This window comes from Corylus avellana, chromosome 3 (genome assembly GCF_965113065.1).
Source record: "Corylus avellana chromosome 3, dhCorAvel1.hap1.2, whole genome shotgun sequence".
In the NCBI taxonomy this organism is placed as follows: domain Eukaryota; kingdom Viridiplantae; phylum Streptophyta; class Magnoliopsida; order Fagales; family Betulaceae; genus Corylus; species Corylus avellana.
Window position 1 is genome coordinate 19,160,010 of NC_142492.1, and position 23,311 is coordinate 19,183,320.

The 23,311-nt window shown below is 40.4% G+C and overlaps 1 pseudogene; it reads left to right on the forward strand.

Moving 5' to 3' along the window:
• Nucleotides 1–16,532: 16,532 nt before the first annotated feature.
• LOC148586885 (uncharacterized) lies at nucleotides 16,533–21,824 on the forward strand (annotated as a pseudogene).
• The last annotated feature ends 1,487 nt before the right edge of the window (nucleotides 21,825–23,311 follow it).

Here is a 23,311-nt window from a genome sequence, read left to right on the forward strand (position 1 = left end):
TAATTCCTTTCATCATGAATAACCACTACTCTCGAGAAAGTCTTGCCCTGCCGTTTCAAATAGACTAATTGCTCAAATTGCTTAAGATTTTCCACGATAAAGCCTTGCATGCCCCTCAAATTTTGTTGTAATCCTTCATATCATTTCATTGCATTTCCTCTAAACTCTTGCAAGCATTGCATCGGCTTCAGCTCACTCAAGTTCCTTAGAGAGCTTTGTAGCCTACGCCATAGCCATTGGAAGCCGACACAGTACTTGCGAGAGTTCAAAGGCCATCCAATGAAATAATTTGTAGGATTATAGTTTTCATACAAGGTTTGAGTGGCATGAGAGGCTTTGTCATATAAAACCTAAAGTAATTTGAGCAATTAGTCTATCTGAAACGGTTGGGCAAGACTTTCTTAAGAGCCGTGGTTGCTCTTGGCCAAAGGGATTTCGTCGAAGGTTTATAGACCACATTGCTTGCTAAAAAATATTGCATCTATTTGGTTTTTAGTTGAGTTGATTATATTTCACTTAGATTTGATTGATTTTACTTATAGTTGTTTCGATTAGATCAGGTTTGGTGTAACAAGTCTATTATTGATTTAGTGTTTTACAATTGATTTGTAATAAAAACTGGTTGAAAAGATGTAAATGGAAGAATGGTCGATTGAGTGTTTATTGAATTGAAATAAGAAAGATTACAGATAACATATTATTTTCAGGGTGATTGACCTCCATTACATAATCTCATTGTTTATCTATGAGCTACAAAACTAAGCTAAACTAAGAATAAACTTCATAATACAAAAGTTTTGAATGAATGCCCCCTGTAATACCCCGATAAAACACAAGTTCTTAAAAAGGCTAGTAATTTACTACAAATCGACTAATATTTTCTTAAAGCAAGATTTCATAACCCAAGGTCCAAACCCCTTATGAGTAGCCCAACTCCTTGAACCCTTTTAAGCAAAACCATAGACGCCCACTCCCTGGCTGAACATACGCTAGGGGTACCACCCGGACGTACACTCTTGACCTAATTGTGAGCATACGCTAAGGGGACCACCATGAGCATTTGTTGACCAGTCCTTGAGCCAGGGATAGTACCCAAAGATACGCCTAAACCCTTTTATCCATTGGGTAATAGTATGCAAACGTTCGCTCCATACTACCCGAACGTTTGTTGACAAATCTAAAAAGTAATTTTAACCCATTCTCCACCTTTTGAGGGGAGAGCACACCCCAAGGCCCTATATAAACCCTTCCCTTTGACCCTCAGCCCCTCTTCACACCAAGAACTCTAACCCTAGAAGTGAGGAGTGAATTTGGAGAAGAAGGAGGAAGCCTTGGTTGAGTTTTGCCATCATCAAGGTAGTTTCTTGTTCATTCCCTTATCATTCATGTTGTCCTTACTACTTTCTTAGTACTACAAGTTTTAAAGATACCTTGACTAATACGTGTATCCATTTTCTTTAAAGGACCAAGAATGTTTTAAAGAGTTGTTTAAACCGCCTTTGATTTCTCTAAAGTTTGCATGCCAACATGTTATGTACTGTTCATGTGCCCATTAGGAGCCTAGGATGAGATTTACCACACCCTAGAAGCATAAGACCATGTTTGGGACTTCTAGCTGAGAGTTTCCACTTTCTGGCCGAACGTATGCTCATATGGTTGAGCATTCGTCCAGGGAGCAGAACGTACACCTAGTGACCCAATTATGTGAGCTTAGGGGGACTTCTAGCTGAGAGTTTCCACTTTCTGGCCGAACGTATGCTCATATGGTTGAGCGTTCGTCCAGGGAGTAGAACGTACACCTAGTGACCCAATTATGTGAGCTTAGGGTTTTGGCAACCACTTTTCATTAGGTAGAACTTATTGTGTCACTCGGAGAGTTCTCTAGTACTACATATAAAGATGTGTCGTATTTCGTTATAGCAGAGATTTGTGATGTTGGAGGACTCAAGTGAGTGCACGAGGTAAGTAAACACTTACGAATTGTTTTTTACTATATGAACTTGTTGAGATATAAGGGCCTTGCATCCAATTGTTTTTTCATGACCAGCGTAGCCTTAAGTGGCGGGTCACTACAAAACATACATCATTAGTAGCGCGGGCCACCCGAGGTAAGACTCGGTTGGGCTGCTAGTGTTATGGACGGTAACATACAGTCGTCAGGGCACCGACACTATATTACAGGTCCCACGGGACAAGGCCAATCCTGCTGAGAAGGGGTAATATCTCGGGTAGACCATATAAGATAGTTATGATGTAGTAAAAGCAGTAATTTTTTGCATTAAAACTATTAGGCGACTGCCGCTGGAAGTACACCCCATTCCTTCAACAAAATGATATTTTTAAGGTGTACTAATAGATACAACACCTCTTTCAAACCTTTGTCAAATTGCACGTTTATTTCTGCTCAATAAAAACTAGCTTATCTTATACCCAATTGTGAGGTTTACTTACTAAGTCGTTAGATTTACGAGGTTATTACATCTTGTATGAAACCTATTTCTAGGAAGAGAAGAGTGGCAATGTTACCACTTTGCTTAAGATTAAGATCTTCACATTATTATCAGGTTTGATTAACTCAATGTTTCTACTAGTTGCTCCGTGTCTTTTTTTTTTTAGGTTAATATATATTTGTTTATAGTTATTAGACTTCTCAGATTTATTTTACCTTCTTATGCATTAACTTTGATGATGCTTAGAGGGGCGGTTCCCCATTTAGGTACCAGTTAGCTAAACTAAGGTAATTGCCAGTAACCCTTCTAAGCTGGTCGAGGCCAGATTTGGGGGCGTTATAGTATGGTATTAGAGCATAGGTCTTACCAATCGAAGCAAACAATCTGAGACTAGGCTGCTATACACTAGGTATAAATCTTGAAGGACCGAAGCATAGGATAGACCTAGGTTTTCTGATTTGTTGATTGATTGACATGCGGGCTAAGGTAATAACCCTTTTGATTGCTTAGTACTAGGTTGAACATGATCACCAACTCTGCGTTACAGGCACTTGATCCTACTTTACACCCATATGCGTGATGAATGCCAACGCTGAGCAAATGTAAGTGATTGGTCGGAGGAGTACGGACCTTATGCACAGGGATATATGCTTCGCGCCACAAAATGCAAGGTCTCAACTTGACCCTTTAGGAACCAGCATGTTCTACCATATGCGCCGACCTGAGAAAGAGAAGTGCAACCGGACTCCGAGGGTAGGAGGACAATGGCTAGATGGAAGCGTCACTGCGTATTGGTGGTACGGGATTTCCCACCTATCCCTAGGAGATATAACCCTTTGTTGGGATTATGCCCTGAATCTCAAATGGTTATATATCTGTGTTGACATTCAAATGTTTATAACGAATATAACTATTATATTCAATGATAAAAAAAAATGATAAAAGAAAAAAAAGAGTTTATAGCATATAAAATGTCTTTTACATGCTTATTACCAATTTTTACTAAAACTGCATGTTTATTTCTGCTTAAATGGGCTTAATCATACCTAATTGTGAGGTTTACTTACTAAGTCGTTAGACTTATGCTGTTATTACCTTTCTAGGAAATTTGTTGCTAGAACCCAAGGGTGGTACCGTTGCCACTACAAACTTTGTTTTAAAGGTTATCAGGTTTTTTTAAGTATTACTATTAGTTGTTCCATGTCTTGATTTCAAGGAATATACTTGTCCATTTTATGATTTAATAGTTTTATCGGATTCATATCACCTTCCTATGCATTAACTCTAATAATGCTTATAGGGGCAATTCATCATTTAGCCACAAGTTGGTTTAACTAGGATAATTGCCAGTAATCCAGCCAGGTTAGCCAAGACTAATTTTGGCGGCGTTACACTCATTGGCCAGCCCCTATTTTTTTTTTTTTTTAAAAAAAAAAAATTAATTAATTTATAAGTTTAATATATTTATATTTTTTGTTTTAATTTTTCATTTGGGGGTATTTTTGTCTTTTAATGAGATTTAACGTCTAAAAGAGAATATTACATTCAATTTAATGAGTTTGACTGATGGAAGGGGGTTTTGGGAAGAAAATGGTAGTCTAATGGGGTCGGGCAGTAAGGTTAGCAGTTCATGGGGATAAATTGACAATGCGTGGTAGCTTATGGGGGAAAAAGGTAATTGCTCCAAAATATTAATTGGAGTTTAATCACAATCATTTAGTGGAATTAATTGTGATTAGAATATTGTGGCGTAATAAATGTCGGGGTGACATGATTACGAACATATTGAAGCCAATAATATTTTTCCCTTTAGGTCCCTCACCAAGCTGATGTAATTTAACCAAAAGCTTTTCTTATTTATTGGGCTAAGTTTTTTTATTAATTTAAAACATGGGTTAAAGAGATTAGATGCAATTGAGCTTGGATAAAACCTAGAGGCCCAATGAGCATAAGTGGAAAAACATAAGGTCATAGTTTATTCACTAGGCCTATGTATTAGAGACAAGGAGAAAGGGCTAGGGTAATACTGGGCCCATTCCAAGGCTATGGGAACGTATGGCCCAAGGAGATTGTCTCCTTGGGCCACACGGGCATGGGAGGAAGTGGAGGCTAGGATTTTAGCCCTAGCCGTCCACTACCTAATAAGAGTCCAAGTTGGACTATGTCTTCTAATGCAACTTGTCCCATATTGCTTAAATCTGATGCTTTGCCTCCCTGCTATGCCTACAAATAAGAGGAGCCTAAGGCTCTCAAATCATTCAATCAAGTTATCTTGATACATAGTTTTCAAAAACTCTCTGAAAACTATATTAGTTCTTTATGTTAACTCACGAACAACAAAATTTTAAGATTTGAAGAGCCAAGTAAGAGCCCACACTCTCTTGGTTATAATCAGTCATTGGTGAGAAGATCTAGAGGTCTCCATATCCCCAAGTTCTTTGTGTTCTTGAAGAAAAGAAGAAGTTGTTCTTCGTGTTTTTGAAGAAAGAAGAATATGTTCTTCGTGTTCTCTAAGAAAGAAGAAATTGTTCTTCGTGTTCTTGAACAATAAAGAATATGTTCTTGGAGAAGCGAATTTTTTTTTTCCCAAACTCAGAAATGGCCATTGATATCCAAGTAAGTGTTCTTCATTCTTGCAATGTAATTTTAAATAGCAATGGTTTTTCATATGTTTTTCATAAAGAATCTTGGCATGGGAATTCGATTCCTTCCGCTATGCAAATACTTTGATTCACAATCCTATTCCCAACACCCTTACCCAAGCATGAAAAGGAAGCAGGGAATGCACAAGCACTTGACCCAGATCGTGGACGAATACATCAAGATGGAGCAAGAAGAGATCCAACTATTGAAGGCAGGAGCCCTGCTAGCTGGGTTTTAACAACAGAAGGCTAGACTTAGAGGTCGGGGAGCTTTTGAATAGGTAGCTACGGGCTAGACAGGCTATGCACTGTACTTAGTAGCACATTTTGTGTCAGATGCTCATGTATTTCAAAATAAATTTTGAAAAGAAAATGAATTTCACTCATGCCCTAAATTTCACAAAATTGATTTTTGTATCAATTCCAAATAGCCTTGTTTTGATACCTTCCCACTTGTTTTGAGAAAATACATTGTCCTCAAATTTGATGATTTCAAAATAAAAGGGAGAATTTTGGCCTCTGCCGAGTGTTGTGTCAATTTATATTAACTCGTAAGTGCACGAATCAATTGTAATTAATGGATTGCAAGTGCAAGGTCGATCCCACAGAGAATTGTATTTTTGAAAGAACAACTTATATCTAAACTAATTTATGCTAACCTAATTCCAAAAAAAGTTTTAATTTTGAGTTTTGAAAATTAAAGGATAAACATAAACTAAATAAAATAAAACAAAAGATAAAGACTAAGGCTGTGGAATCCACACTCACCAAATCATAACAACACATCTCATGTTCATCAATATTATCCAAAGTTCTCACAATAAAATCTTAGGTATGTTTTACTTTTGCTTCAAAGAATTAATCAAAACCATCTCATATATCCATTCTTTCACACAAATCACAAAAGAAAACAAATTTAATTTAAATCATCAAGTGTATTCGTAAATCACAACAAGATATCCAAATTAAATCAAAACATCAGATGTATCCGTAGAATAAATCACAAGGGATATCCAATTTTTTATGAGTTAAAAACCAAGCATTCAATCATATGAAATTATCTCATATCATTAGATGTATCCTTGAATCATGAAAGATATCCTTGAATCATGAAAGATATCCAAGAATCATCTCACACATTGATTAGAAGTAAAACAATTGAAATATAAAAGCTCAATAAAATTGAATAGCATTGACTTACATGAACATAATGTTGCTCTTCATTGATGAAGCTTCATCCCAACCTTAGTTGGAAATTTAGCTCCACATAAAAAGAAAATCGAAACGTAAACCTAAACCTAAGAAAAACTAAACTAAAGAGAGAAGCTGTGAATTTTTGTCTCTGGAGTTCTATATCTTTTCTTGAATACAAAAAGGTCTATTTATAGGCTTAGAGAAGTCCTAGAAGTCCTATTAAACCTAGATAATTCAGAGGTCTATCTCCCAGTCCAAATAGAAGTCTAAAATCGGAATAGGATTCGTCTAGATTTGTGTTCTTTTATTGCAGGGGGATTTTGACATAGTAACCATCCAAATTAGGAAAATACTATTACCAATAAATTGTAGTATTTTGAGTTAGCTTTTCAATGTGTTGTACCAAATACTGCCTAAATTAATAGATAATATTTAGTACGTTTAACTCGCAAGTGCACAAGATCAAAACAATAGTATAGCAGGCAAATACGAGATCATTCCCACAAGGATTGGTAAATTAGGTTTAGAAATAAATTCCTATTTAATTAAACATATAAAATTCAATTGTCACGATTGAATTTAAATAAAAGAAATAAAATAAAAGATAAACAAAAACTAAAAAGGATTAGGGTTTTGATATCTACCACTAATCAGACTAATTAAGATAATGATATGCCAATGCGCCAATTATACCGGTATAATTAATGTTTGCCAACCTAAGAGCATGGGTGTCTACTCCTTAAGTTATTGATTTCCCTAAGCAACGAATTAGGCATGAGTGTCTACTCTAATTCTTTTCTTTCTTAAAGAATTTAGTATGGGTGTCTACTAAGTTGTTCTTTAAGAAAGCATAAATCTGTGGAAATCGACAAACACACGAGGCCTAGGGGGGCATGGATGTCTACTCCCGGTTCCCCATGTTGATTAACCCAAGAATCCGGTGTGGATATCTTTTTTTACTCTTATTAAACTAAGGACTCAATCATCCAAATTGATTTAACTAACTAGTCCATACCACATGCATATGTTGGCCAGACAGACACATATGAGGAATACAAGATAGCAAGTATTAATCAAGTTAAAAATACCAAAATATAATTGTAGCAAAGGCGCCAATATTGCAATTATAAAAAGACATGATTAGGGCTTCAATCTAGCCCTAATAAAATATAAACTACATAACAAAAATAAAAGGGTGGAAGAGAAGAAAAACCCAAACTCCTCTTGATGTAGCCTTCAGTTCATTTTCAGAGCTTGTGCCTCTTTTCTCCACACCCTTTCCTAGAACCTAAGAGGTCTATTTATAGGCTTTAGAAGTCCTTGTTACACAGTAAACCTAGAAAATTCGGAGTTTTAAGTCCAAGTCCAATTAGGATAAAGAAAACCTAAGCCAAATCGGAATAGAATTCGCCCAGAATTGCGGTCCTGACTTACGGCGTGATTTTGGCCTTCTGGCGCTCCGAATTGGGAAAAGGATATTTCACAATTATTTGTATCCCTTTGAGTTATCTTTCCAATGCCGCTTTAATCACCTCAATCGGATATGTGAGCTGAAAGTTATGGTCAAAATACCGAGACATGTTTAGAATCCAATTTTTCATCCAATCCGATTTGACTTCAATGTGAGAAATTTCTAATTGATCCTTTCCTCTATTTGATTAAACTTAACCATGATTGGCTAAGCTCAACCATATCTTCTAGGTCTTCCCAATTTGCCCTTTAAGCATGTAATTCTTCCAGAAACACTTTCTTTTCTTCCAAAAGCCTAAAAAACAAAGAAAATACAAAAAGGAAGTAAATTGGCCTAATTAACCAAAACCAAAGGATTAAAACATGCAACTTAAGGGCTGAAAATATGAATATTTTAGCACTTATCACAATGCCGTTGGAATCATCTCAATCCAATATTTGAGTGAAAAGTTATGGTCAAAATACTAAGATGTATACAGAATCTGATTTTGAATCCAATCCGATTTTGACTCTGATTAGAGAAATTTCGATTTAATCCTCTCCTTGATTGGGTTAAACTTAACCACATCATCTAGGTTTTCTCAAAATGTGATTTCTTCCAAACTTTGTATTTTTCCCTTTAAAGCTGCAGTTTTTTTTCAACAACCTACAAAACATTAAAAACACAAAACTAACACAAAACATTAAAAAACGACACAATTAAAGAATTAACTAATGTAAATAAAGGGGTCCAAATATGCAATATTTGGCACTTATCACCGAGCATTCGTACTCTAAGGGCATATGCTCGCACTCAACTGGACGTATGCTCGCCCCCGACGTTGGACATACGCCTAGAACTGCATGCGTTGTTTCTTTAAAAATAGCCGAATGCTCTTAAACCCTATTCATTCCAACTTTCTTTTATTTTCTCTCAAACCAAACACCCTCAAAGTGATTTTTGGCCATGTCTCCCCAAGAATCAAGGTTCCATTCCATCATTTTAACAAAGGTATGCGATTTAAACCGTTTTAAATTCGAAATTTCCATTTTTATGACGATTTGATTTGGGATTTTCGTTTTTTCTTTCAATTTTTGATTAGGATGGGGCATCTAGATGTTTCCCTATTGTTTTAGGATAGCTGTGTTGTGTTAAAACACCTTTTCCTTCTTAAATCACTACTCATTCAGATTTGGGGATTTTTGCCCTAAATACGAAACCTTGTATTTCTTGATTTCACCATGTAATTGATGCATGAGTCATGACCGTAATGCCCACATATTGAATTAGGACCAAGACCCACTAAACCCATTGGCCAATTCTGGCCAATTCCTAATTTTTGCCACGTCAATTGGGCCCCATCACCAATTGGTTCTCAAACCCATTAATTGAAGGCCCGATCTATATTTTTTACCGATTGGATTTGGGAATTTTTGTCCAAATCCAAAATGACCAAAATAGCCCTAAGCCTTGAATTGGGGATTTTTTCCCTAATTCAAAGATTACCCAATTTTCATGTAAGTCGGGTTCAAATTTTTAAATTGAGCCTTATAAATCTTAATTGGAAGCCTGACCCATGTACCTAGTCAGTTAAATTTTGGTATTTTGGTCTAAACCCTAAAATGACCAAAATGCCCCCATCCCTAAGGTCATAATTCTCATACCTTGGTAACCTCTCACCTTGAGGTCGCCATTGTAAGGGATTGCCCTTGGGGCGGTACCAAACACCTTGAGCCATCAACCTCAACCTGACTAAATTTTGGTATTTATCTGGTCTCGCAGAGCTAGAGTCCCTATTCAGGAGGCCAAGACCTCGATTCCAACTCCTATTATGAGATGGAGGGCACCGCCTCTGACGAGTCTCCCCCCAGTAGCCCTGATTGCGGCACCCCTTTCATGGAGGTCAACATTGACACTAACAAGGACGACGTCAGCCATGCCTATGACCGCGACCGCTTTAGAGTCGACAAGGCAGAGCGCCTGTACCGACTCCTTTATAAGGGTTAGAAGATTATTATGGAGAGGAGTGGATGTGCCCAATGTGGCCAACCATGTCCTGAGAATGTCGGAGCTTCTAGACGCTTATGGGTGGTTAGCGATGGTGGAGCACCACCGACTAGCAGCTGAGGACTTGGTTCATGAGTTCTATACGAACCTCCACGATCGACGCAACTACTCCTTCATAACCTAGCTTAGAGACAAGCCAATTAGGGTGACTCTCGACCTCATCAACAGCATCGTCATGGTGCCACAGGTACCCGACCCAGGATTTCCATGGCCTACTCAGGGCACTCCCAGCCACTCGTAGATGGTTGAGTGCTTTGCTAACGGGCACCCCCATCAGATGAGTATAGAAGGAGAGGGGGGCTTCTAGATCAATGCCCTCAAGGATGAGGACAAGCTCATTTACCACATCATGATCAGTCGGGTCCTTCCAGTCAAGAGCCTCGCCACTGTCACTCATGAAGGCCTCGTTGCCTTTATGCCATCCTAACGAGGACCTCTATCGACTTCGGCTCCTTCGCCCACTCCACGATGATGGGAGTGTGGCTGGTAGATCAGGTCACCTCCTTGCCGTACGAAGCCCTGGTCACCCGGATAGCGGAGCATGCAAAGGTATCTCTAGAGGGCCAGAAGCTTCTAGATCCAAGAGGACCGATCACCTCACGGTTCCTCAACGCAACCAAGTCTCAACTCTGTGGAGCTGAGCCAGGGCCGAGGGCGCCATGAGTACCTAGGGCAGCACCCAAAGGATGCATGACTGATGGAGCCTCCTCATCCACACCTGCGAGGAGCCCTACTCTCGAGCACTTTTTGGGTATGCTCAGCAAGCTTCAGCGATTCATCAGGAGCCTTACTATCGTGATGGGGAGCTTGACAACTGCAATCCAGGGGATGCAGGAAGTGCAAGCGGCCGACCTGCCATAATCTTACAAATTTTGAGCCACCTGATGGGACCCCTACTTGACGTGAGAGACTACAGCATTATGAGCCCGAGCATCAACATAGGGAGAGGGAGCCTTAGTGCGCGAGGTACCCCATGCCGACGATCTGCATATCATAGCCCCAGGAGGACCAGACGATCCTATTAAGTGCTAAAATATTCACATTTTCAGCCCTTAACTTGCATGTTTTAATCCTTTGGTTTTAGTTAATTAGGTCCTTTTAATTCCTTTTTGTGTTTTTAATACTTTTATAGGCTTTTGGAAGAAAATGAAGTAAATCTGGAAGATTTGGGCTCAAAGAGAGAAGATGGGAAAAATGGGAGCCCTTGACACTGCGATCGACCACAGGTTCCCTGCGATCAAGTGCACACGGGTTGCGATTGATCGAACCCATGCGTAGGAGACATATCAAGTGGCGGCTAGAGTGTCTTTCTTTCCATATTAGGGTTTTCCAAGTCCCAATTGTAATAGGTTTTGAAACCCTACGAAATTCATAGGTTTACTAGTTTGTCAAGGACTTCTAAAGCCTATAAATAGACCCATAAGCCTCTAGAGTAGGTATGCTGTGTAAGGAGAAGAATCAGAGCTCTTCAAATTCAAGTCTCGGGTTTATTCTTTTCCTTTCTTTTCTTTTATTTTATGAAGATGTTTAACATCAACTTTATGTGTAACTAATTTAATTAGTAGGGCTAGATTGAAGCCCTAGTTATGTTTTGTTAATATTCAATATTGGAGCCTTTGTGATGATCTTGTTATGATATCTAACTTGATTAATACCTAGTTTCATGAATTCCTCATATGTGTGTGCCTGATCAACATGTGCATGTGGTATGGACTAATTAGTTAAATCAATTTGGATGACCGAGTCCTGGGTTTAACATAAGTAACAAAAGATATCCACACCGGATTCTTGGGTTAATCAACATGGGGAACCGAGAGTATACACCCATGCCCTAGGCCTCATGTGTTTGTCGATTTCCATAGAACATATGCTTTTCTAAAGAACAACTTAGTATATACCCTGCTAAATCCTTTAAGAAAGAAAAGAATTAGAGTATACACGCATGCCTAACTCGTTGCTTAGGGAAATCTATAGCTTAAGGAATATATACCCATGCCCTTAGGTTGACAAACATTAGATACACAAAACTTGATCAAAGCATTGGCATATTGATATATTAGCTTAATATAATTAGCGGTGGATATCAAAGCCCTACCTTTTTAACATTATTAATTCAAATCCAATCTTTGTTTTAATTTACTTTGGGAATTTAATTTAGACAAAATTCAGCAGTCCTCGTGGGAATGACCCCGTATTTGCACACTATGCTACTATGTTGACCTCGTGCACTTGCGGGTAAAACATCCAGTTATTTGCCTATTAATTTAGGTAGGTAATTGTAGAACAACAAGTTTTTGGCGAAGTTGCCAGGGACTACAGTGAATTTTGTTTAGATTTATTTTCCTTTAGTTGTGTTATTTTAATTTTCAATTTTAAATTTAGTTGTTATCAAAAATCAAAAAGATTTTTCATTTTCCTTAACTTTTCTGTTTCAAGTTGCGGATTAGCATTCTGTGCTTGTGATCAATCGTCAACCAAGTGCAATCGAGCACATTGCGATCGAGCGCAGTTCCAAGGAGCATCCGGACCAGCAGCACTGAAGCTGCCTGACTGAAAAAGCAATTCAATTGATGCAAGGTCGTCGATCTCCAAACTCAACTGTTATTCCCCTTGATCCTGAAATTGAGCGGACAATTCGACAACGACCTAGAGACAAAGAAGAAGAGGAAGAAATTGAGATGGAAGATTTGCAAGAAAATCCAATTGGGCCAAGACCATTAGAAGCAAATCCACCACAGATGAGGAGACCAAGGAAGCAGGCATACGTTCCAGCAAACCTCCAGCAACCCTCACGCATAGCATATCAACCGGAGGTGGATGGCAGCTATTATATTTCTCCTCAAATCCTTAATGCATTGACTCACTTCAGAGGCACAGCTACTGAGGATCCCAACTTGCATCTTAAAGAATTCTTTGATTTATGCAAGTTGCAACATGTCCAAGGCCTAACTCCAAAGAGACTCAGGTTAGTCCTCTTCCCTTTCTCTTTGAAAGATAATGCTCAATTGTGGTACAATTCCTTGCCTGCAGATTCTATCCATACTTGGGAAGAATTAACCACCAAGTTTCTGAAGAAGTTTTTCCCAGCCCAAAAGACAAAACAACTTAAGAGGGAACTTCAAATGTTCCAACGACGAGATGGAGATCTGTTCTTCGAGGCATGGGATCACTTCAATTCATTGCTTCTAAAGTGCCCACACCATAACATCCCTCAAGACGATCAGGTACAAATTTTCTATGAAGGTTTAGATGATACTAACAAAGGGATGGTTGATTCAGCTTGTGGAGGAACACTTATGGAAAAAAATAGTGAGGAAGCAATGAAACTTTTTGAAACATTAAGTGAGCATGATAAGCGCCGAATGTTGCACATTCAAGCCCCTTAGTTTACATATGTTAATTCCTTAGCATTGTTATTTGTTTGATTTTGTTTTGTTTTTGTGTTTCAAGTCTTATTTGACAAACCATTGAAAATTGGGTTTAAAAGGGCAAAAAGCTGGACATTCTGGATCAAGGATCGAGCGCAGCTACTCCTGAGCTCGAGCGCACCTGCGCTCGAGCGTATGCAGCCAGGGATCAAGCGCATGCCTGCTCTCGTTCGCATAATAGGGCGCTCGAGTGTACAAAACGTCGGATCGAGCGCACTCGGGCGTGTATTGCACGATTTCAATTCATTTCTAGCGTGGATTTGGTTTTTAGTCTCCCAATTGGACTGGGAGACTGACCTCCGATTTTCTGAGGGTTTCTAGGGTTTTTAGGGTTTTCCTAATCCCTATAAATAGGGCTCAAAACATTGTAAATAGACACACCGCTTTCTAGAGTTTAAATTTCAGTAAATTGTCAGTGAAGCTTAGAAGATCATAAGCGGCTAAACCCAATTGTGGGGTATTGATGTAACCCTTTCCAAGCACAATGGTTTGATTGTATTTAATTTCTAGTTTTTCAATTGATGCATGTTGATTGTATAACTCTGAGGATTGCTACAATTGATTTCTGTTCTTCATATTAAATGCAATTGTTCTTTAATTCCAATTCAATATTAGTAAAATTCTTATCTTGTCTTAGAAATTATTTTACTATTATTGAACTCAAATCATTCTTATTTTCTGTGATTATAGGAATGATGGTTATACAATGGTTCTTAATTGGCATGCAATCAATAGGGTTAGATAGACCATACCTAGGAGAGACGGATCGTACTATACCCTAGTTTAGCATAATTTAGGTAGACGATCTGTGCCAACCGAAGAAGGGTTATGCTATTCCGTTGATTGTATGAAATTATTTTCATATGTTTTCTTGTTTAAATTATAACATGCATTGAATGAATTGCTAGAATTAAATATGGTTAACCATTGATGTGTGGATCGTGGTGAAATCAATACCCTACTCTCTCTCTCTCTCATATATTTACTCTCTCTATTTTCATGCACTTTGAAATTACACAACAAATCATTCTCTTTTAAATTAAGTTAACTTTAATATTTTAAATTTTTGATAATTAAACCCCTGTAGTCCTTGAGGTTGGACACCCTCAATATAGCCCTATCCTACAGGATTCGTACTATTGCGAGTGGTTATTTTTATTACTGATATTTTTGGACACAAAAATACCACATCAATTTTTTGCGCTGTTGCCGGGGACTACTTAACGGTTTCATTATCTAAATTTAAGGATTGATTTTAGTTTGATAATTTATTTTTCTGTTTTAAGTTGCTAATTTTAATTCTGTTGTGTTTGGTTTTTATTTTTTTTTAGAATTTGCAAACAGGTCCGTAGCTGCCTTCTCTGTGGCTGCGATCGAGCGAAGATCGCATGCAATCGAGCACATTGACGCAATTTAGTAGGAATCGAGCCAGCAGCGCTCTACCCCTCCCCTCCTGCGCTCGCACCCACCTGCAGCAGTACGCTCAAGCGCACCCTGCCGTGCGATCGAGCGCACTTGCGGCAACCTGCATCCAAAATCCCAGCGCATCTAAGGGCCGTTTGTGAGCTTTCCTTTTCTGTTTTTGCTTAGTTTTTCTTTATTTTCTGTTTTGTTTATGCTCGGTCGACGTTCTTTGTCTTTTCCATTAATTTCTTGCGACCTTGAAATTGAATGCACTCTTAGACAAATTAGTTCCCAAAAGACCCCTAATTTTCTAGAAGAGCGTTCCACTGAGACCATGGGAGACGGTAACCATGTAGCTTTGCAAGATCACTATCTTCCTACCACTTACACTATTCCCACATGTCTCTAGCTGCCAAAAATTATGGCAACCCATTATGAAATTAAGCCCAGCACTATATGAAGTTTACCTTCTTTCCTAGGGCTTAGCACTGAAAATCCTTATGACTTCCTCAGTGATTTCAAAACAATTTGTAATACCACTAAAATGAATGGATTCACTGAGGATGCCCTAAGGATGCGTCTTTTTCCTTTCTCCCTCAAGGAAAAAGCCAAACATTGGTTCCAGTCCTTAACACCCAACTCTATCACTTCTTGGGCTCAATTGCAACAAGAATTTCTTAAGAAGTATTACCCCATAGGAATGACCAATGACACTAGGAGAGCTATCACTACCTTCTCCCAATATGAGGGAGAAGATTTCCATGAGACTTGGGATAGGCTACAGAGCTTGCTTAGATCATGTCCACACCACGCTGTCCCGAAATGGCAGCTAGTGCAGTGTTTTTATGATGGCCTGACCGAGTCCAATAAAAAAATGGTGGATGCATCATGTGGGGGATCTTTCATGTTAAAAAGTGAAGATGAAGCATGGGCTATGTTTGAAAATTTGAGTAACAATTCTCTTCAACAGGTTTCCACCAGACGAAGGGCACCAACACCTAAACCACTCAAGACAGAGAGTTTGTATGAAGCAGGACATTGTGACGTCCCACATCGCCTTGGTATGGAGATGAGGATGTGCTTAAATGTATACTACACCCTTAATGACAACAACGCGTTTTAAAGCCGTGATGGTCATGATCCCATCAGAACTCCGCAGTTAAGCGTGCTTCTACTGGAGTAGTACCAGGATGGGTGACCATCCTGGGAAGTCTGGTTTGAGGGGAGCCAAAAGCGGACAATATTATGTGTCATTGGGGTGGGATGTTACAGCCATTCCCCAAACATGGCCAACCAAGTAGTTGAGGCTATCACCAAGAAGCTAGACCAATGGATGACTGGTGGTTTTGCTCCTAATGCTGCTCACACGCACAGACCACCTGAACTATGCTCATTCTGTTCTAGTCCTATGCATCATGTAAATAACTGCCCTGTTACTAGAAATTATACTGATATTGTTAATGAGTAGGTTAATGTAGCTTTCTCAAGACCGGCTAATGATCCGTACTCCAATACCTACAACCCCGGGTGGAGAAATCATCCAAATTTCTCATGGAAGAATGTACATTCGGGCAATTCAGCCTTAGGGCCACACAATCAAGCTCAATCCAACAGGCAGCCCTATAAACCTCATTCCACTTACTGGCCTCCACAGCAGCAATACCAGGTCGCACCACCTCTCTTAAATTCTAATTTTGAGGATCAGGTGCTAAAAATGATGAGTGAGCTGGCGTGTGAGATAAAGTAGATGGTCAAATCCCAGGAGGAAATAGTAAACTCACATTCCCAATCCATTACCAAGCTAGAAGCTCAAGTCCGACAACTTGCCAACACCATTTATAGAAGAGACGAAGGAAAGCTTCCGAGTCAGCCGGTGGTAAATCCTAAGGGGCACTACATGGTAGATGAGGGCACTCCATACCATCAGCAAGTTCAAGCCATCACCACCTTGAGAAGCGGACGAATAGTTGACAATCATGTGGAGGAGAAGAAGGATGAGCACACGGAGGTTGCACAGAATCTGCAGAATGATAAATATAAGCAAGTAAGCAATGAGGCTTCGTCATCAGCATCTCCCACTCCAGAGATTCCATATGAGCCACAGGCCCCCTTCCCAAAACGTCTCAAGGCACCATCCCACTTTCGGAAATATGGAGAGAAAATACAAGGAATGATGGAGATGTTCAAACAGGTAAAAATCAACCTCCCCCTTCTTGATGCCATTGCACAAGTGCCTGCTGTTGTGCAAATTTATTTAACTCGCAAGTGCACGAATCAACTGTAGTTTAATGGATTGCAAGTGCGAGGTCAAACCCACAGAAAATTGTATTTTTGAAAGGGCAACTTAAATCTAAACTAATTAAATCCTAATCTAGTTCCAAAAGGTTTTTGATTTTGAATTTGGTTTTGAAATTAAAAGACAAACATAAACTAAATAAAATAAAACTAAGAGATAAAAGACTAAGGTTTGAGAATTCACACTCACCAAATCATAACAACATACTTCCATGTTCATCAATATTTATTTGAAGTTCTCACAATTTAAATCTTATGTATGTTTTACTATGTTTCAAATAATTAATCAAAACCATCCCATCTATCCATTCATTGACCAAATCACAAAAGGAATCCAAATTCAATTGAAACACTAGATGTATCCGTAGAACAAATCACAAGAGATATCCAATTTTTATGAGTTAAAAAACAAGCAATCAATCATATGAAATTATCTAAAATCATCACATGTATCCTTGAATCACAAGAGATATCCAAGAATCACTCCACACATTGATTAAAAGTAAAACAATTGAAATATAAAACTCAATAAAATCGGATAAATAAAGACTTACATAAAAGTGATGTCGTTCTTCATCAGTGAGGCTTCATCCCCAACCTTAGTTGGGAATTTAGCTCTACATAAAAATAAAACCTAAACTGAAGAAAACCTAAACTAAAAAGAGAAAAACTGTATAATTTTGCTCTCTAGAATTCTATATCTTTTCTTGAATGCAAAGAGGTCTATTTATAGGCTTAGGAAAGTCCTAAAAGCCCTATTAAACCTAGATAATTCAGAGGTTTGTCTCCCAGTTAAAATAGAAGTTTGAAATCGGAATAGGATTCGTCCAGATTTGTGTCCCTTAATTGCGGGGCGATTTGCATAGTAACCGTCCGAACTAGGAAAATCCTATTTCACAACAAATTGTAGTATTTTGAGCTAGCTTTCCAATGCCGCTTGAATCACTTGAATCCGATATTTGAATGAAAAGTTATGGTCAAAATACTGATACATATACAAAATCTGAAAGTATGCTTTCTTTCAAACTTTGCATTTTTTCCTTTAAAGCTGTAGTTTTTCTTCAACGAGCTACAAAATACTAAAAACACAAAACATTAAATAACGACACAACTAAAGGATTAACTAATGTAAATAAAGGGGTCCAAATATGCAATATTTGGCACTTATCACTTGCCTATGCCAAGTTCCTTAAAGACTTGTGAACTCAAAAGAGGAAGACCAGAAATAACATCCCCAAGAAAGTCTTTCTGACTGAGCAAGTGAGTTCCCTGATTACGCACAACACTCTTCCTAAGTTCAAGGACCCCGGGGCCCCTACAATTTCATGCATCATCGGAAAAAGGGAGATTGATAAGGCACTCTGAGATTTGGGAGCTGGTGTGAATTTACTTCCCTATTCAGTATATCAGCAGCTCGGCCTAGGGGAGCTGAAGCCCACCACAGTGATTCTGCAACTAGCTGATCGGTCGATTAAGAAGCCTAGAGGGATTGTAGAACATGTTATCGTCCAGGTTGATAAATTTTTCTTCCCAGTCAACCTTATAGTGCTTGACACTGAGCCTGTGCCCATTCCTGATAAGCTGGTTCCTGTCATCCTTGGGCACTCTTTCTTAGCCACAGCGAATGCATGTATCAATTGTCGAACTGGAGTCATAGAGATATCATTTGGCAATATGAAGGTTCGGTTGAATATCTTTACTGCATTTCAGCATGCTCCTGATCAGAATGAGTGTTTCTTTTTGGACATCACTGAAGAATATGTAGAAGATTCACTACCTAGTCTCCTGACAAAGGATCCAGTGGAAGCCGGCTTGAATTACTTCGACTTTGAAGAGTTCAATATTGACCAGTACATCAAAGAGGTCCATGATTTGCTAGAAATAGCCGCAAGTGCAGATTTTCATCCATGGAGAGTAGTAAAGGAGCCCTTACCTGTGACATCGAGCACTCCTCCTGTTCCTTCGCTACTGTCTCCACCGAAACTTGAGTTGAAGCCCATGCCAGCAAAGCTCAAGTATGCGTTTCTTGGATCTAACAACACTCTGCCGGTCATCATTGCTTCCAACCTTAAAAAGGACCAAGAAGATAGTCTACTAGCAGTGTTAAAGGAATATAAAGAAGCCATTGGATGGACCATGGCTGATTTGAAAGGCATCGACCCCTTTATCTGTATGCATCGAATCCATTTGGAAGAAGATGCTCGACTTTCCCGAGAAGCACAGCGCCGATTGAATCCCAACATGAAAGAGGTAGTGATGAAAGAGATAGTCAAGTTACTTGATACAGGCATCATCTACCCTATCTCAGATAGCAAATGGGTGAGCCCCACTCAAGTGGTTCCAAAGAAATCCGACATCACCGTCGTTGAGAATTTTGCTGGAGAGTTGGTTCCACAGCATACAACCACGGGTTGGCGTGTTTGCATCAACTACCGAAAGCTCAATTCCCATACTCGGAAGGATCACTTCCCGCTCCCATTCATTGATCAAATTTTGGAGCGTCTTGCTGGCCAGAGTTACTATTGCTTCCTAGACGGCTATTCCGGGTATAATCAGGTTGCAGTTGATCCCCAAGACCAAGAGAAGATGACTTTTACATGTCCATTCGGCACCTTTGCTTATCGACGCATGCCCTTCGACTTATGCAATGCACCTGCCACATTCCAGAGATGTATGATGTCTATCTTCCCCGACATGGTGGAGAAATTTTTGGAGGTATTTATGCATGACTTTTCTATTTTTGGATCTTCTTTTGATAAATGTCTCCATATTCTTTCACTTGTGCTTCAACGTTGCAAAGAAACTAACATGATTCTAAGTTGGGAGAAGAGCCACTTTGTGATGCAGGAAGGTATAGTTTTGGGCCATATAGTGTCCAAAAGAGGTATTGAGGTGGACCGGGCTAAAGTTGAGCTAATTGAAAATCTACCGCCGCCCACTTCAGTGAAGCAGATCCGTTCTTTCCTAGGGCACGCCGGCTTCTATGGCCATTTCATCAAGGACTTCAGTAAAATTGCAAGGCCCTTATGTAACTTGCTTGCTAAGGACATGCCTTTTTCACTTTGATGAAGCATGTCACGAGGTATTCCAGAAGCTCCAATCTCTGTTATCTTCTGCCCCCATCAAGCAACCTCCTGATTGGTCTTTGCCCTTTCAAATCATGTGTGATGCGTCTGACTATGCTGTGGGTGCAGTTTAGGGACAACAGGTAGGCAAGCTTCCTCATGTCATTTATTATGCTAGCAAGACTCTAATGGATGCTCAAGTCAATTACACAACCACCGAGAAAGAATTGCTAGCTGTGGTCTTTGCTCTGGATAAATTCCGCTTATATCTTCTGGGATCAAAGGTTATCATTTTTTCTGATCATGCTGCTTTGCGACATTTGCTGGCCAAGAAGGAAACAAAGCCACGATTGATCTGCTGGATACTACTTCTGCAAGAATTTGATATTGAGATTCGGGACAAGAAGGATACTGAGAATGTTGTTGCCGACCATCTATCACGAATTTTATTTGAGACACCCCAGCCAGTTCCTGTTCATGACTCTTTCCCAGATGAGCAACTATTTGAAATCATTCCGAGAAATCCACCATGGTATGCCGATATTGTCAATTATCTAGCTACAAGACGGATTCCTTCTCTTTGGTCTAAGCAAGATAAGGATCACTTCGTCAATCAAGTTCGATTCTATTTTTGGGAAGATCCGGAGTTGTTCAAGTATTGTGCTGATCAGATCATCCGATACTGTGTCCCTAAGAGTGAATTTTCCAACATTCTCACTTTTTGTCATTCTCTAGCTTGTGGAGGACATTTCAATGCCAAGAAGACAGCAGCCAAAGTTCTACAATGCGGATTCACATGGCCCACCTTGTTCAAAGATGCCTATGAATTTTGCAGAGCTTGTGAGAGATGTCAACGCCTAGGAGCTATGTCTCGAAGGGACATGATGCCATTGAACCCCAACGTCCTTGTCGAGATTTTTGATGTCTGGGGTATTGACTTCATGGGACACTTCCCACCGTCTTGTGTATATGAGTACATTTTGGTAGGAGTGGATTATGTCTCTAAGTGGGTAGAAGTCATTGCCACAAAGACTAATGATCACAAGGTTGTGGTGAAGTTCCTCCAAGCCAACATTTTCAGCAGATTTGGTACTCCTCGGGCTATCATCAGTGATGGAGGTAGACACTTTTGCAACCGGTTTTTCAAAGCCTTGGTTCTCAAGTACTCCGTCATACATAAGGTAGCCACTCCATACCATCCTCAAACAAGTGGCCAAGTGGAAGTTTCTAACTGGGAGATTAAGCAGATTCTGGAGAAGACGGTTAGGCCAGACGAAAAAGATTGGTCCTTGCGCCTCAATGATGTATTATGGGCCTACCGCACAGCTTACAAAACTCCCATTGGAATGTCTCCCTATAGGCTGGTATATGGCAAGGCGTGTCACCTCCCTGTGGACTTAGAACACAAGGCTCTGTGGGCAATTAAGCAGTTCAATTTCGACATGCAAGCAGCCCGCCCCCACCGGAAACTTGAGTTGATAGAGTTGGAGGAGCTGTGGCGAGCTGCATATGATAGTGCTCGCCTTTATAAGGAGCGGACTAAGGCTTTTCATGACAAACATATCTTGCTCAAGACATTTGTGCCGGACCAGAAAGTATGGCTCTTCAATTCCAAACTCCGGCTTTTCCTTGGGAAGCTCCACTCCAGATGGGACGGTCCCTTCATTGTCACCTCGGTGTCGCCCCATGGCGCCGTCGAATTGCGGGACCCAAAGGATGGCACTCTGTTCAAGGTCAACGGTCAAAGGTTGAAGCCTTGCATCCAGAACTTCGAGCCAGGTACAGACGTGGAATCCATTAATTTGACGGATCCCGTCTATTTCTTTTGATTGAGGCACTGGCACTCTGGGCTCAAGCGCACCAACTGTGCGCTCGATCCCAGAACACGAGCTCCACACTGACACACACTTGAACGAATGTGCTCGAGTGCACCTTTAGGAGCGCTCAAGCGTACCCCCGCCCATCCATTCAACCCTCTGCGCAAGTGCGATCGAGCGCACGATAGTGCCGCTAGAGTGCACTTGTTCCAAGGTCTCACGTGACCTTTTTAGGTCACAGTCCACTCTCTTTACCCATTTCTTCCCCACCGACGAAGACTCCCACTCACCAGTGCACTCACACCACCTTGCACTGACCAACGCCACACCACTGTGCACCGCCACCAATCACCACCCCATCACCGCCGCAACCCACGACGACCACCACATTACCCTCCCCATCCCTCTTTCTCCCTCCCCATCCCCTCTTCTCTCCCCCATTCCACTTTCCTCAAACTCTTCGGTGCCTATTGAACGCCCCTCAATTTTTTTTGTGTAAAAAGCAGTCCGTGGGATCCTCTGAACACACAGACTGCTTCTATGTTGGTTTGCTTTCTTTTTGTAGGGGGTTGGGCAGCCGTGTGAGGTGGTTCTCTACCACTTCCCTTTTGAAGTGCCCACCAGGTGTTTGATAAAAAGCCACAACCAAGCCGCAGCATGCTTCAGGCGCCCGCCTTAACGTCTTCCCCCACTCGGGATACCACCCCCGAAGCCCTCACTCAGCCTTTACCATGCCATGGGAAGCAACAGAAGCTCATCTTGGAGACATCGTTTGCCATTGACACCATCTTCAAAAGCCTCCAAGCAACAAAGTGGGCGGTCAAAGAATGCAAATGCCGCAGCCTCACAGCACTGTTCCAACCAGTCAGCCTCGTTGCTTACGAAGGCCTGGTCCGAGAATTTTATGACCATCTCACATTTGATTGTACTCGGCCGGGCATCCTCTCTTCATCGGTGGCCGGCATGGACGTTGAGCTGACCACCGACAACATTGCTGCTGCTTTGCTATGTTCTCATGCTTGCCCATCTGATATTTTGACTCGGGATGGCTCCCCTCGGTACTCAGACCTACCATCCGATCTTACACTGCAGTATATTGTGGATGACATCTGCCACGGCCGTTATATCGATTATCTCCACAACTGTACAAGCAAAATCCTGTTGCCTTCCAGATTTTGGTTCGTGGATTTCATTTTGCAGGAGAATGTGTGTCCATTTGGACACAAAACTCAGCTATGCGGCCCCTTCCTCGCGGCCCTGTATGCCTTTCAGAGAGGCTTTTGGATTTCCATCCCTCAGCTCATTTGGGATCAGATACACAAGTTTTGGGAAGGGGCGATTGTGCGCTGCACTCAGGGTTCGTCTTCCTGGGGACTTCCCTTCCCTGTTCTCCTCACCCATGTCCTTCAGACTCGAGGCATTGAGGGTACACCCGCAGATGAGCCTATTTCTGCTCACCCTCAATTCGGACTGATCCAGTGGAACCAGAGTTGTTCCCA